We start from the raw sequence: 15,430 nt of genomic DNA on the forward strand, positions 1-15,430 counted from the left end.
TGGACGCGGGTGGACTCCTCCACCTGCGACCGCAGCCGCCGCAAGCCGCCCGTCACCCTCTTCGCTCGTCTCCGGGTCGGTGGTTGCATCGGATCTATGTGTGGGTGTGGTAACTGCAGGAACCCGGGATCCAGCTGGGCGGCAGATGTTCGCTTGGCCTGGGCTGCCCTCCGACCGCCCGGTCCCTCTGCTGCTCCTACCTCCACCTGCTGTGCCGGGACGGCTGTGTTGTGCGCACCAGTGAGTGTACCAGACGCCTCATCACTAAAGTGCCCAACCGTGGTGAGTGTTTCTGCGATGGTGGAGGGTGTTGGTGACAGCAGTGGCGTTGTGTCGTGCTCTTAGTCCCACTCTGACTCCATGGCACTTTGGGGTGGGGGTTCGTCTCCACCCATCCACTCTGAGTCACTGTCCGGTATTTCGTCTTCCCGGGTAGGGGTGTCCTGGGTAGTGCTGTACCGGGTAGGGGTGTCCTGGGTAGTGGTGTCCTGGGTAGTGGTGTCCTGGGTAGTGGTGTCCTGGCTCGGATGTGACGGGGGCCTGTGGCTGCCCCCCTCATCGCTGGGTGGTCGCTCCCGCATGTGACGGGGGTGTCGTCTCCCTGTTGCTCCAGGTCTCTCCGTCTCCCGTGGTGTGCGAGGGGCATCCTGCGGGCGTCGCATGCTGGAGGGTCCGGGTCTCTCGTCTCCCGTGGTCTCCGAGGGGCATCCTGCGGGCGTCGCATGCTGGAGGGTCCGGGTCTCTCCGTCTCCCGTGGTCTCCGAGGGGCATCCTGCGGGCGTCGCATGCTGGAGGGTCTGGGTCTCTCCGTCTCCCATGGTGTGCGAGGGGCATCCTGCGGGCGTCGCATGCTGGAGGGTGCGGGTCTCTCCGTCTCCTGTGGTCTCCGAGGGGCATCCTGCGGGCGTCGCATGCTGGAGGGTGCGGGTCTCTCCGTCTCCTGTGGTCTCTGAGGGGCATCCTGCGGGCGGTGTGCATCTGCGGGGATGGGTGCCTGGACGTTTGGTCCTGCGATACACAATGAAGCATGCATGGTTAGACATCAGGCAGTGATCAGGTGATACGGGGGAGGGGGATATGGGGGAGGGGGGATATGGGGGAGGGGGGATATGGGGGATATGGGGGAGGGGGGATATGGGGGATATGTGGGAGGGGGGATATGGGGGAGGCTCACCCTGCCTGCTCTGACGAGGTCGTTCACCTTCTTGTGGCACTGGGTGCCTGTCCGTGGTGTCAGGGCCACAGCGGTGACGGCCTCTGCCACTTCCCTCCACAGACGCCGGCTGTGGCGTGGAGCAACTCTGCGGCCGTGCCCGGGATACAGGCGTCCCTCCTCTGCTCCACCGCGTCCAGGAGCGCCTCCACATCGCTGACGCTGCACGGCGTGAACCACTGCGCAAGCGCGGATCCCGTTACGTCGCTGCTAGCCCATTTCGGGCCGGAGACTATCGTCCCATTTTTATGACGTGGCGCAAGTGGGATTTGCGCCGTTTTTTGCGCCGATCGGCGGACTTTCCGCCGATAACGGAGAATTTCGCCCCAGATTTTCCAAATGACACTTTTAAACAAAGCTTCTGCTCTACGTTTAACAGTGAATTCAGTCCAGGATTTTACACCAACTCCTTTAGGATTCTTCGTATTGACTGCTTTCATACAAACTCCAAGATCCAGGCACCAATTTCCATAGTTATTCCAACTCACATTCCACAGGCTGTAGTAAAATCTCACAAACCTAAAAATTACTTCAGATACCTGTCTGGTGTCTCAGCCTTCTTCTCAGTTCTGTCTGTCTTTATTAAACAGTGCTCTGTTCTAGTACCTTTAACCTCAGACTTCTTGGAAACTTCTCCTAATTTTGCCAACAGCATGTCACTCTAAGTACAGCCGCTGAGAAACACCCCGCTAAACACGCCCAGCAGCGGATGTAATTTGAAGTCCCGCTGATTCGAATCCATAGATTCACTGACTGCAGCTTCTGAATTTCCATGTTTGACTGCATATGTATGGACTTTAGAATTGCTGTTAGTTTCAGAGGAGTAATTAAGGTAAAAACTGACAGATTCATCATCCTTACTGCAGGCCAAGATATTCAGTGCAAATTTGTGCCTCACTTACTCCGTTTTTTTGTCTAAATAATCTCCTCCCTGAGATGCCATAAAAGTGATAGAACACAGATTAGATCTGGTATAAACCATCAAGGCCTGGGTGTTTGTGCAGCACGTCACCATCTGGAAAATAAACTCGGAATACTCAGGAAATTCAAAAGTAGCAGGAGGATATTTAAACATTCTGTTTTAATTAGATTAGAGTATTTGGGGGTTAATTCTAACGTACACTGTTGGTATAGAAATGCAATGGAGAAAATAAATCTTGAGAAATTTCCCCAAATTGTCAAATTTTCCATTCCCACATTTAAAAATACCATATAAGCAAAATACTGCAGATGCTGGGAATCCAAAATAAAAACAGAAAGTGCTGGATAAACTCAGCAGGCCTGGCAGCGTCTGTAGGGAGAGAAACAGGGCTAACATCTCAAGTGCATATGATCCTTCTCATGAATTGAAAACCATGATGTGGAGATGCCGGCGTTGGACTGGGGTGAGCACAGTAAGACGTCTTACAACACCAGGTTAAAGTCCAACAGGTTTGTTTCGATATCACTAGCTAGTGTTTGGAACAAACCTGTTGGACTTTAGCCTGGTGTTGTAAGACTTCTTGATGAATTGAAAAGGGATAGACATGTGATTAATTATCTCTGGGAGACAAGAAGTTGTAATTTAAGCATTTAATTGACTGCCATTTCTCTTCTTGAAGAAGTACTGCTCCTCTCCCCGACAGGGCATATAATTAATCACATTTCTATCCCTTTTCCAGTTCTGTAGAGGGGCCAATGGACTCGGAACATTAACTGTGCGTCTCACTCCACAGACCTTCGGAGTTTATTCAGCATGTTCTGTTTTTATTCAAGAACATGAAGTTGATTTTTCTCACAGCAAATCAATGCCAATCGTCTCACACCTGAATTTTGGTAAATTAGTTTATGGTAATCGCGCAACCATCTAATTGGGATGGGAAACACTGCCAAATTTTAGGTGCGGAAAAATAACTGCCGTACGAGATATTATACCATGATGGCCATTCATATCTGTGTAATAAAGCCTCGATTACATTCTACTCTCGTCTCGTCGTAATTGATCGTGCATCAGTTCCCTTGTTAAAGCTTAGCTTGATGATCACAGCAAATGTTAAACTGAAGTGATATTATTGGTACAAGTGGATAAGTAGCTGCCCCTTCAAACCTGATGACGACAAAATATTTTGAGAAGTCTGGTGTGAACATTTCTTGTCCACTGTTTTTACCTTCAATACATTTTGCTGTAGAATTCATGAATTCCTGGTGATTTTATTTAAGTGCCACAGAATGTGCAGTCAAAATGTAAATTTGTTCTTCAAAGCGGAAAAACGAAGAACAATTTATGGCCCTAATTCCAAACAAAGAGATTCAGACTTTTTCGGTGGGGTTTCTCCCTCAAACTGTGAGACTTGCCAATAATAAATGGCATATATGGATAATAAATGGCAGCACGGTAGCACAGTGGTTAGCACTGTGGCTTCACAGCGCCAGGGTCCCAGGTTTGATTCCCGGCTTCAGTCACTGTCTGAGCGGAGTCTGCACATTCTCCCCGTGTCTGCGTGGGTTTCCTCCGGATGCTCCGGTTTCCTCCCACAGTCCAAAGACGTGCAGGTTAGGTGGATTGGCCATGATAAATTGCCCTGAGTGTCCAAAAAGGTTAGATGGGGTTATTGGGTTACGCGGATAGGGTGGAAGTGAGGGCTTAAGTGGGTCGGTGCAGACTCGATGGGCCAAATGACCTCCTCCTGCACTGTATGTTCTATGTTCTAGATGAATCAGCAGAGATTTTTTGCTACCTGGTAGTTTTCTGTCATAGGGTGAGAATTAAGTAATCAAAGTTATGCTGCCATCAAAATTTACTTTGCTGCAAAGGTTTTGTCTCATCTCAACAAAACAAGTAAAGCATTGCACTGCAAGTAATATACGCTGGCATTGCTAAATATTCCCTTTGGGAAACCATTCTTTTCTTGGTGGTAATGATGAGGAGCTTTTCATTGTTTAATATAGTAAAGATGTATGGTGGTGACACATAAGTAAAAACAGATGAGCGTATGCTGTGCACCGTCGAATCCCTGTATAAAACTGAGCATTGACTGTTGCAAGAAGACATGTAAATGCTATGGTTGCAGCGTGCTGGCGGTGGCTACTGTATTGAAACTTTGTGAACTGTTCAGTTTAGCATCAAAAGAATCCACTTTGTGTCATCGCCCTTGAAAATTCCCACTGTGGTTCCCATTACACTTTCTAATTGTTAGCAGAGATTGCTCCTCCCATATTGAAAAGCAGATGAGAAAGCATACTTCTTTTATCTATTTGTAATGATTAAAGTAAACCTTGTTATGTATTACACAGCAACAATAGCAAAGATATTCCAGAGGGTGCTCATCGATGTACAATTATTGCATTTGTATTATACTCCTGTGTGTGTGATTTATGCAGCCATGAACTTCATTCCTTTGAAGTTCCTTCCTAAGTTCTCTTTTGGCTTCTCCATTTGATCGATTATTCACTTTTTTTAGGAGGAGAAACAAGGGGCGAAATTCTCCAACCCCCCGCAGGGTCGGAGAATCGCCGGGGGCTGCCGTAAATCCCGCCCCCGCCGGTTGCCGAAGTCTCCGGCACTGGAGATTAGGCGGGGTCGGGAATCGCGCCGCGCCGGTTGGCGGGCCCCCCCGCTCGATTCTCCGGCCCGGATGGGCCAAAGTCCCGCCGATAAATTGCCTGTCCCGCCGGCGTAAATTGAACCACCTACCTTACCGGCGGGACAAGGCGGCGTGGGCGGGCTCCGGGGTCCTGAGGGGGGCGCGGGGCGATCTGGCCCCGGGGGGGTGCCCCCACGGTGGCCTGGCCCGCGATCGGGGCCCACCGATCTGCGGGCGGGCCTGTGCCGTGGGGGCACTCTTTCCCTTCCGCCTCCGCCACGGTCTCCACCATGGCGGAGGCGGAAGAGACTCCCTCCACTGCGCATGTGTGGGAAACTGTCAGCGGCCGCTGACGCTCCCGCGCATGCGCCGCCCGGAGATGTCATTTCCGCACCAGCTGGCGGGGCAACAAAGGCCTTTTCTGCCAGCTGGCAGGGCGGAAATTCCTCCGGCGTCGGCCTAGCCCCTCAATGTTGGGGCTCGGCCCCCAAAGATGCGGAGCATTCCGCACCTTTGGGGCGGCGCGATGCCCGTCTGATTTGCGCCGTTTTGGGCGCCAGTCGACGGACATCGCGCCGTTTCCGGAGAATTTCGCCCAAGGTATTCCAACTCAAACTAGACAATCCACTCAAACAACCAGCCGCGCAAGACCTTTCTTGATCCCTGTTTTGTATGTTTACATGATACCAAAAAGGCGAGTATATTAGTTCATGGGGATAAGTGTTTGCACAAGTGTATCAGCTACAAAATGCCATGATTACCAGCGCACGTCAGAGGCTAGGGGTTGGATTCTCCAATTTTGAGACGAAGTGCTGACGCCGGCGTCAAAACAATGGAGTTTCACGCCAGAAAAACTGGCATGAAAGGACCACTAATTCCCAGCCCTGCAGGGGGCTAGCAGGTACCCAGAGTAACTCTTGAAGCTTTTGCTGCAGATATCAGCCCCCGCACGCCTGGGTCGGAGGCCCACATGTGCATGGCGGCAGTCTCCAGCAGCCGCGCCGTGCTCCATGGCAGACTTGGACTGCGGAGCCAGACCCAAGAACGAGACCCCCGATTGGCCACATGCCTAACCCAGAAACCCTGCATAAGCACTCCCCAGCCGCCTATAAGGCCCCCCCCCCCTGGCCTCCGATCCGCCCGCCCCCGACCAGGGTGGCAATGGACTGAGTCAGCAGCCGCCACGAGAGTATCCCGAGCGGCTGGAGCACATTAGTTCCACGCCATCGGGATTTCAACCGGTTGCAGGCAGAGGATTGCTGAGCGGGCCTCTGGTAATAGCCCCACGCGGAATCGGTGAACCGACACCGGTCTCGATTTCTGCGTCAAATTGGATTCTCCGCCCTGGCGCTGGCCACCATTTCAGCGTCGGGGTGCGGAGAATCCTGCCCTAGGTTTTTTGCAGCATGTCCTAACTCTCCACCACCCCGTCAGGAATGTGATGAAATACATCCAACTTATTAGCTGTAACACTCAAGAAGCTTCTCCACACTTCGCTCCTACTGGGAGAAGGGATCACCGCCACTATACTGGACAACAGTACTTGATTTTACCCCAGGATCATATCAATGATTCTGAATAGCGAAGCATTGGGTAATTAATAACCTGCATTATAGTACTATTATTTTCCAATCATTTTTTAAAATTTGATTGTGTAATCCAGCTATACAGCAGGTCTTGTGATGCAGTGGTGGTGTCCCTACCCCTCTGTCAGAAGCACTAAGTCCCACTCTAGGACCCGATGGCCAAGGGAAGATATGGGCAGAACACTGCCAAACAGGTTGAGTAACAACGTGCAAATCCTTCCAACATACGTCAATGGCAAGCGGTAAGGGTGGGAGAGATTCCTGGTCAACCATATGCTGGAAAGAAATTGGTGCCTCGACCATCACTGTTCATAGCTCCAGACTACAACAATGTATGTAAAAACGTATGGTTCCACAACAACCCCGGACTACGCGCGGGGCCAGCTAGCTCACCTGTGTGCTGGGCGGCCAGTGTGCATGAGGTTCAATCCCAGTTCTGGCAGGGATGGATTGGGACCTCCTTCTTTGCCCTAATCTGGGATGGAAGTGGTGGTGCTGCGGGTCAGGCCTGCCTTGCAGGGCAGAGAACAGGAGATAGAATCTAGCCAAAGAGAAGCAGTACTGCAGTGGAATGAATTAGATACTATTTTGGAGATTCGGCAGAGGTCTGACAAACTCTGTCTGTATTGTTTGATTTGATGATGCTGTGTTGCAGTTGTTCACAGTGCGTACCTGCTGCCCTCTCTGAGACTGCACATGTGTCCAAATATTTCCCTGAAACAACATTTTTTTGTTTAGTGTGTGTGGTCAGCTGGCTCCAAAGGACTGGCTTGGCACAGAGCTGTAACAATATAAACGTGAAGTACTGCCAAGTAGCCGGAGAAAAAGTGATTGATTGCCTATGAAATTCATCAGTTTCTGACTGTCTCTGAAACTCATCAGTCTCTATAGTGAGTAACCAACAACACTGCACAGATCCCAGATGTGTTTATCCAGTCTGCATCGAAAAAAGTCTCTGCACGCCCTCTGTTGCATATGATGTATGATATCCATATGATGTGATGGCATCTGATTTTCCAATTGCATACCATTGTGGTTGCCCAAATAAGGAACAGAAATGTGAATTCTCCACAATCATTCATTTTAAGGATTCAAACATTTGGCCAGGAAAATAAAAATGCTAAAATATGTGGATTTGCTGATAATTTTGAGAACTGCAGGTGAGGTTTGCAATACAAGCTGGATTGAAGAACATACTGACGTTCGTGAGGCAGCTGGTTTGCTTAGACACAATCTGTTTTCTGTTTCCATCTAGAATACTAGTTTAAAAAGCCCTACATTTATATAGCACCTTTTACAACTTCAGGAAGCACCACACAACCAATTAAGTACTTTTGAAGTGCAGTCATTATTGTAATGCAGGAAAACTGGCGTAAAACGACCACCGATTCCCTGTTTTGCTGGGGGCTAGCAGGGAGGCAATGTAGATTTCCCAGCTCAAGCTGCCAATAAGGCCCTTAGCACCTTCTGTTCCGAGGATGCGTATGAGCACAGGGGCGACCTGCAGCGGCCATGCCGTGCTCCATGGCGGACCCAACCTGCGGACATGGACAGGCAAAATAGTGTTCCCCTTCGGCCGCTCGCGTGCCCCGGACCGCCGGACGTCCGCAGCCATCACGCCGAGTTCATGAACGGTATGAGCACACATCACCCATGCCGTCGGGAACACGGCCGGTCGGGGATGGAGCATCATGGGGCAGGCCTCAGGTGATAGATAATCGGCGCGGCGTGCTTCTAGAGTACGCTGCTTTACAGAAGGCACAGAATTCATAAACCTGCGCTACTCCCGATTTTGCCGGCAAAACGGATTCTCCGCCCCATCGGCGAATGCGATTTCGGTGTCGGGGGGTAGAGAATCCAGTCAATGATTTTGCCCTGAGCAATGGGAGAACTCGGCTTATCCCCGAAATAGTGCCACTGGATCTTTTATACCCACTTGAGAGGGCAGTTGGGATCTCAATTTAACATTTTATCCAAAAAATGACACCTCCAGCAGGATAGCTCTCCCTCTGTATTGCTCTGAAATGTCTGCCTATATAGATTGTGTGCTGAACTGTCTGGAGTGGGACTTGAGGGGCTTTGGGCGGCATGGTGCCACAGTGGTTAGCACTGCTGCCTCACAGCGCCAGGGACCCGGGTCCGATTCCGACCTTGGGTGACTGTGTGCAGTTTGCAATTTCTCCCTGTGTCTGCGTAGGTTTCCTCCGGGTGCTCCAGTTTCCTTCCACAGTCCAAAGGTGTGCACGTTAGACGGATTGGCAGGGGTGGAGTTATGGGGTTGGTGTGGGGTTTGGCCCTGGGTGGGGTGCTCTTTCAGGGGTCGGTGTAGATGGGCCAAATGCCCTCCTTCTGCTCGGTAGGGATTCTATGATTCTATGAGTTCACAACCTGCTGATTGACTCAGAGGTGTGGGTGCAACAACTAACCCTTCATTAAACATTGAAGAAGCTGAAATTCAGAGCTTCAACAGCTTTATTGGCAATCAGCAGCAATGGTGAATGCTATTTTCCTCCGTTCTTTCTTTCTTTGCTAAGTTTTACTTTAGGGCAAAAGGCCAAAACAGAGACGAATTTGCTTAGATCTGTTTTAAATCTCATTATAACAAAATGGTTGGAACCCATCTTTCAATTACTGAGGACAGAATAATTTCCGAGCACAGAACTTGCCAGCATTCTGGCTAAAACACCCCCTTCACCTTAGTGCGTGGCCAAAGTTACTGCGAAAAAGGAAATGGAAAGAAAAAGTAATGCAAAATTGCTACACTGCAGGGCAACACGGTAGCATGGTGGTGAGCACAATTGTTTCACAGCTCCAGGGTCCCAGTTTGATTCCCGGCTTGGCTCACTGTCTGTGCGGAGTCTGCACATTCTCCCCCTGTGTGCATGGGTTTCCTCCGGGTGCTCCGGTTTCCTCCCACAGTTCAAAGATGTGCAGGTTAGGTGGATTGGTCATGATAAATTGCCCTTAGTGTTCAAAATTACCCTTAGTGTTGGGTTGGGTTGCTGAGTTATGGGGATAGGGTGGAGGTGTGGGCTTGGGTAGGGTGCTCTTTCCAAGAGCCAGTGCAGACTCGATGGGCCGAATGGCCTCCTTCTGCACAGTAAATTCTACGAAAAGCGGGGCTAATTGTGCTTAGTATCTAAATTGTAATTTTGTTTCAATTTTTGTTTCCTTATTCTCTTCCTCAGGTTTCTCTCGGGATCTGCTGTCCTTTAGTGCTCGCCATCTGAGAGAATGATGGTCCATCTTCTGACAACTCCACCTCCTGGCATATCAGGAGGATGTATGATTTCTGCTGCAGCAAACAAGCTTAAAATGCTTTGTAACAATTCCAAAACTGGCAGATTCTTAAAATTGCACAATAACTGCCTCGACAGCATTTAAAACTTTTTGAAATTGTGTATGTTTGTACGTGTATGTCTGTTTGTATGTTTTTTTTAAATTAATTTACAGGATGTGGGCATCACTGGTTAGGCCAGCAATTATTGCCCATTCCTCGTTGCCCTTCGGAAGGTGGTGGTGAGTTGCCATCTTGAACCGCTGGGGTGTAGTTATGCCCACTGTGCTTTTAGGGAGAGAGTGCCAGGATTGTGACCCGACAGTGAAGGAACGGCGATATATTTCCAAGTTGGGGTGGTGAGTGACTTGGAGGGAAACCTCCAGGTGCTGGGGTACCCAGGTATCGTAGAACATAGAACATTACAGCGCAGTACAGGCCCTTCGGCCTTTGATGTTGCGCCGACCTGTGAAACCACTCTAAAGCCCATCTACACTATTCCCTTATCGTCCATATGTCTATCCAATGACCATTTGAATGCCCTTAGTGTTGGCGAGTCCACTACTGTTTCATAGAATTTTTACAGTGCAGAAGGAGGCCATTCGGCCCATCGAGTCTGCACCAGCTCTTGGAAAGAGCACCCTACCCAAGCCCACCCACCCACCCTATCCCCATAACCCAATAACCCCAGCCAACACATAGGGCAATTTAGCGTGGCCAATCCACCTAACCTGCACGTCTTTGGACTGTGGGAGGAAACCGGAGTACCCAGAGGAAACCCACGCACACACGTGGAGAACATGCAGACTCCGCACAGACAGTGACCCAAGCCGGGAATCGAACCTGGGACTCTGCAGCTGTGAAGCAATTGTGCTAACCACTATGCTACCGTGCTGCCCCCGTGGAATGCCCTGTTGCAGGCAGGGCATTCCACGCCCTTACTACTCTCTGAGTAAAGAACCTACCTCTGACATCTGTCCTATATCTATCTCCCCTCAACTTAAAGCTATGTCCCCTCGTGCTAGACATCACCATCCGAGGAAAAAGGCTTTCACTGTCCACCCTATCTAATCCTCTGATCATCTTGTATGCCTCAATTAAGTCACCTCTTAACCTTCTTCTCTCTAACGAAAACAGCCTCAAGTCCCTCAGCCTTCCCTCATAAGATTTTCCCTCCATACCAGGCAACATTCTGGTAAATCTCCTCTGCACCCTTTCCAATGCTTCCACATCCTTCCTATAATGCGGCGACCAGAATTGCTCGCAATACTCCAAATACGGCCGCGCCAGAGTTTTGTACAGCTGCAACATGACCCCATGGCTCCGAAACTCAATCCCTTTACCAATAAAAGCTAACACACCGTACGCCTTCTCAACAACCCTCTCAACCTGGGTGGCAACTTTCAGGGATCTATGTACATGGACACCGAGATCTCTCTGCTCATCCATACTACCAAGAATCTTACCATTAGCCCAGTACTCTGTCTTCCTGTTATTCCTTCCAAAATGAATCACCTCACACTTTTCTGCATTAAACTCCATTTGTCACCTCTCAGCCCAGCGCTGCAGCTTATCTATGTCCTTCTGTAACTTGTAACATCCTTCCGCACTGTCCACAACTCCACCAACTTTAGTGTCATCTGCAAATTTACTCACCCATCCTTCTACACCCTCCTCCAGGTCATTTATAAAAATGACAAACAGCAGTTGCCTCAAAACAGATCCTTGTGGTACACCACTAGTAACTGGACTCCAGTCTGAACATTTCCCATCAACCACCACCCTTTGTCTTCTTCCAGCTTGCCAATTTCTGATCCAATCTGCTAAATCACCATGAATCCCATGCCTCCATATTTTCTGCAGTAGCCTACCGTGGGGAACCTTATCAAACGCTTTACTGAAATCCATATACACCACATCAACTGCTTTACCCTCATCCACCTGTTTGGTCACCTGCTCAAAGAACTCAATAAGGTTTGTGAGGCACGACCTACCCTTCACAAAACCGTGTTGACTATCTCTAATCAAGTTATTCCTTTCCAGATGATTATACATCCTATCTCTTATAAACCTTTCCAAAACTTTGCCCACAACAGACGTAAGGCTCACTGGTCTATAGTTACCGGCGTTGTCTCTACTTCCCTTCTTGAACAAGGGGACAACATTTGCTATCCTCCAGTCTTCTGGCACTATTCCTGTAGACAAAGATGACTTAAAGATCAAAGCCAAAGGCTCAGCAATCTCCTCCCTAGCTTCCCAGAGAATCCTAGGATAAATCCCATCCAGCCCAGGGGACTTATCTATTTTCACACTTTCCAGAATTGCTAACACCTCCTCCTTATGAACCTCAAGCCTTTCTAGTCTAGTAGAATCTCAGTATTCTCCTCGACAACATTGTCTTTTTCCTGTGTGAATACTGACGAAAAATATTCATTTAGCACCTCTCCTATCTCCTCGGACTCCACATACAACTTCCCACTACTATCCTTGACTGGCCCTACTCTTACCCTAGTCATTCGTTTATTCCTGACATATCAATAGAAAGCTTTAGGGGTATCCTTGATCCTACCCGCCAAAGACTTCTCATGTCCCCTCCTGGCTCTTCTTAGCTCTCTCTTTAGGTCCTTCCTAGCTAACTTGTAACTCTTGAGCGCCCTAACTGAACCTTCATGTCTCATCTTTACATAAGCCTCCTTCTTCCTCTTGACAAGTGTTTCAACTGCTTTAGTAAACCACGGTTCCCTCGCTCGACCACTTCCTCCCTGTCTGACAGGTTACAGACGTATCAAGGACACGCAGTAGCTGTTCCTTGAACAAGCTCCACATTTCCATTGTGCCAATCCCCTGCAGTTTTCCTCTCCATCCGATGCATCCTAAGTCTCACCTCATCGCATCATAATTACCTTTCCCCCAGACATAACTCTTGCCCTGCGGTATATACCTATCCCTTTCCATCACTACAGTAAACAAAATCGAATTGTGGTCACTATCACCAAAGTGCTCACCTACCTCCAAATCTAACACCTGTCCTGGTTCATTACCCAGTACCAAATCCAATATGGCCTCGCCTCTCGTTGGCCTATCTACATACTGTGTCAGGAAACCCTCCTGCACACATTGTACAAAAACGGACCCATCTAAAGTACTCGAACTATAGCGTTTCCAGTCGATATTTGGAAAGCTAAAGTCCCCCATAACAACTACCCTGTTGCTTTCGCTCCTATCCAGAATCATCTTTGCAATCCTTTCCTCTATATCTCTGGAACTTTTCGGAGGCCGATAGAAAACCCCTAACAGGATGACCTCTCCTTTCCTGTTTCTAACCTCAGCCCATACTACCTCAGTAGACGAGTCCTCATCAAACGTCCTTTCTGCCACCGTAATACTGTCCTTGACTAACAATGCCACCCTCCTCCTCTTTTACCACCTTCCCTGAGCTTACTGAAATATCTAAACCCCGGCACCTGCAACAACCATTCCTGTCCCTGCCCTATCCATGGGCGTCATTCTCCGACCCCCCGCCGGATCGGAGAATGGCCGTTGGCCGCCGTGAATCCCGCCCCCGCCCCCGCCGAAGTCTCCGCTCCCGGAGATTGGGCGGGGGCGGGAATCCGGCTGCGCCGGTTGGCGGGACCCCCTGCTGGATTCTCCGGCCCGGATGGGCCGAAGTCCCGCCCAGGAATTGCCTGTCCCGCCGACGTAAATCAAACCTGGTATTTACCGGCGGGACCAGGCGGCGTGGGCGGGCTCCGGTTTCCTGGGGGGGGGCGCGGGGCGATCTGACCCCGGGGGGTGCCCCCACGGTGGCCTGGCCCGCGATCGGGGCCCACCGATCCGCGGGCGGGCCTGTGCCGTGGGGGCACTCTTTCCCTTCCGCCTCCGCTGCGGCCTCCACCATGACGGAGGCGGAAGAGACTCTCCCCACTGCGCATGCGCGGGAAACTGACAGCGGCCGCTGACGCTCCCGCGCATGTGCTGCATTTCTGCGCCAGCTGGCGGGGAAACAAACGCCATTTCCGCCAGCTGGCGGGGCGGAAATCCCTCCGGCGCCGGCCTAGCCCCTCAATGTTGGGGCTAGGCCGCCAACGATGCGGAGCATTCCGCACCTTTGGGCCGGCGCGATGCCCGTCTGATTGGCGCCGGCTTTGGCGCCAGTCGGCGGACATCCCGCCGTTGTGGGAGAATTTTGCCCCATGTCTCCGAAATGGCCACAACATCGAAGTCCCAGGTACCAACCAATGCCGCAAGTTCACCCACCTTATTCTGGGTGCTCCTGGCATTGAAGAAGACACACTTTAAACCACCTTCCTGCCTGCACGGTACACTCCTGCGACTTTGAAACCTTATTCATGACCTCACTACTCTCAACCTCCTGAATACTGGAGCTACAATTCAGGTTCCCAAGCCCCTGCTGAACTAGTTTAAACCCTCCCGAAGAGCATTAGCAAATTTCCCCCCCAGGATATTGGTACCCCTCTGGTCCAGGTGTAGACCATCCCGTTTGTAGAGGTCCCACCGACCCCAGAATGAGCCCCAATTATCCAGAAATCTGAAATCCTCCCTCCTGCACCATTCCTGTAGACACGTGTTCAACTCCTTTCTCTCCCTATTCCTCGTCTTGCTATCACGTGGCACGGGTAACAACCCAGAGATAATAACTCTGTTTGTCCTAGATCTAAGTTTCCACCCTAACTCCCTGAATTCCTGCCTTACATCCCTATCCCTTTTCCTACCTATCTCATTGGTACCTATGTGGACCACGACTTGCGGCTGCTCCCCCCCCCCCGTTAAGGATCCCGAAAACATGATCTGAGACATCATGGACCCTGGCAACACACCAACCGCGAGTCTCTCTCGTTCCCACAGAATTTCCTATCTCTCCCCCTAACTATGGAGTCTGCAATGGCTAATGCTCTACTCCTCTCCCCCCTTCCCTTCTGAGCAACAGGGACAGACTCTGTGCCAGAGACCTGTACCCCATGGCTTACCCCTGGTAAGTCCCCCCCCCCCCCAACAGTATCCAAAGCGGTATACTTGTTACTAAGGGGAACAACCACAGGGGATCCCTGTACTGACTGCTTCCTCCCAGCCCCTCTCACCGTCACCCATCTATCTTTGTTCTTCCGAGTAACTACATCCCTGAAGCTTCTATCTATAACCACCTCTGCCTCCCGAATGATCTGAAGTTCATCCAGCTCCAGTTCCCTAACGCGGTTTCTGAGGAGCTGGAGATGGGTGCACTTCCCACAGGTGAAATCAGCAGGGACACTGACGGCGTCCCTCACCTCAAACATTCTGCAGGAGGAACATTGCACTATCTTCCCTGCCATCCCCTCGAGATAAAAAAAAGAAAGAAAGAGCTTACCTGTTATTCACTCTACCCCTTAGGTTAAAGGAGGTGGAAGTGTGGGGGAACACTACAAGTGTAGTGTCTAGGGCTTAGAAACTGCCCAACTTAAATACAGGTAAAAATAAAACACTTAACCAGCAACCACTGCGCCCCACACGAAAACAGCAATCAGCTGTTATGGGCCTGTGCAAACAATTTAAATCTTTACTACTTACCCAGCAGTCAGTCTGTCCTCACTCCGACTGGATTCAGCTGGAAACTCCCTACAGTAAGTTTTTTTTAAAATTTACTCCCCTTCTCAGCAAGCACTCACTGAGCAACCACTGCGCCCCGCACGATAACACCTCAGGGAAAAGATAAACTACTTAACAGTCATCAGTCAATCACTTACCTGCAGGCTGTGACATCACGGTTCAACTTCTTTCTACTTCTACCTGCCCT

This window comes from Scyliorhinus torazame, chromosome 8, assembly GCF_047496885.1.
Source record: "Scyliorhinus torazame isolate Kashiwa2021f chromosome 8, sScyTor2.1, whole genome shotgun sequence".
Taxonomy (NCBI): domain Eukaryota; kingdom Metazoa; phylum Chordata; class Chondrichthyes; order Carcharhiniformes; family Scyliorhinidae; genus Scyliorhinus; species Scyliorhinus torazame.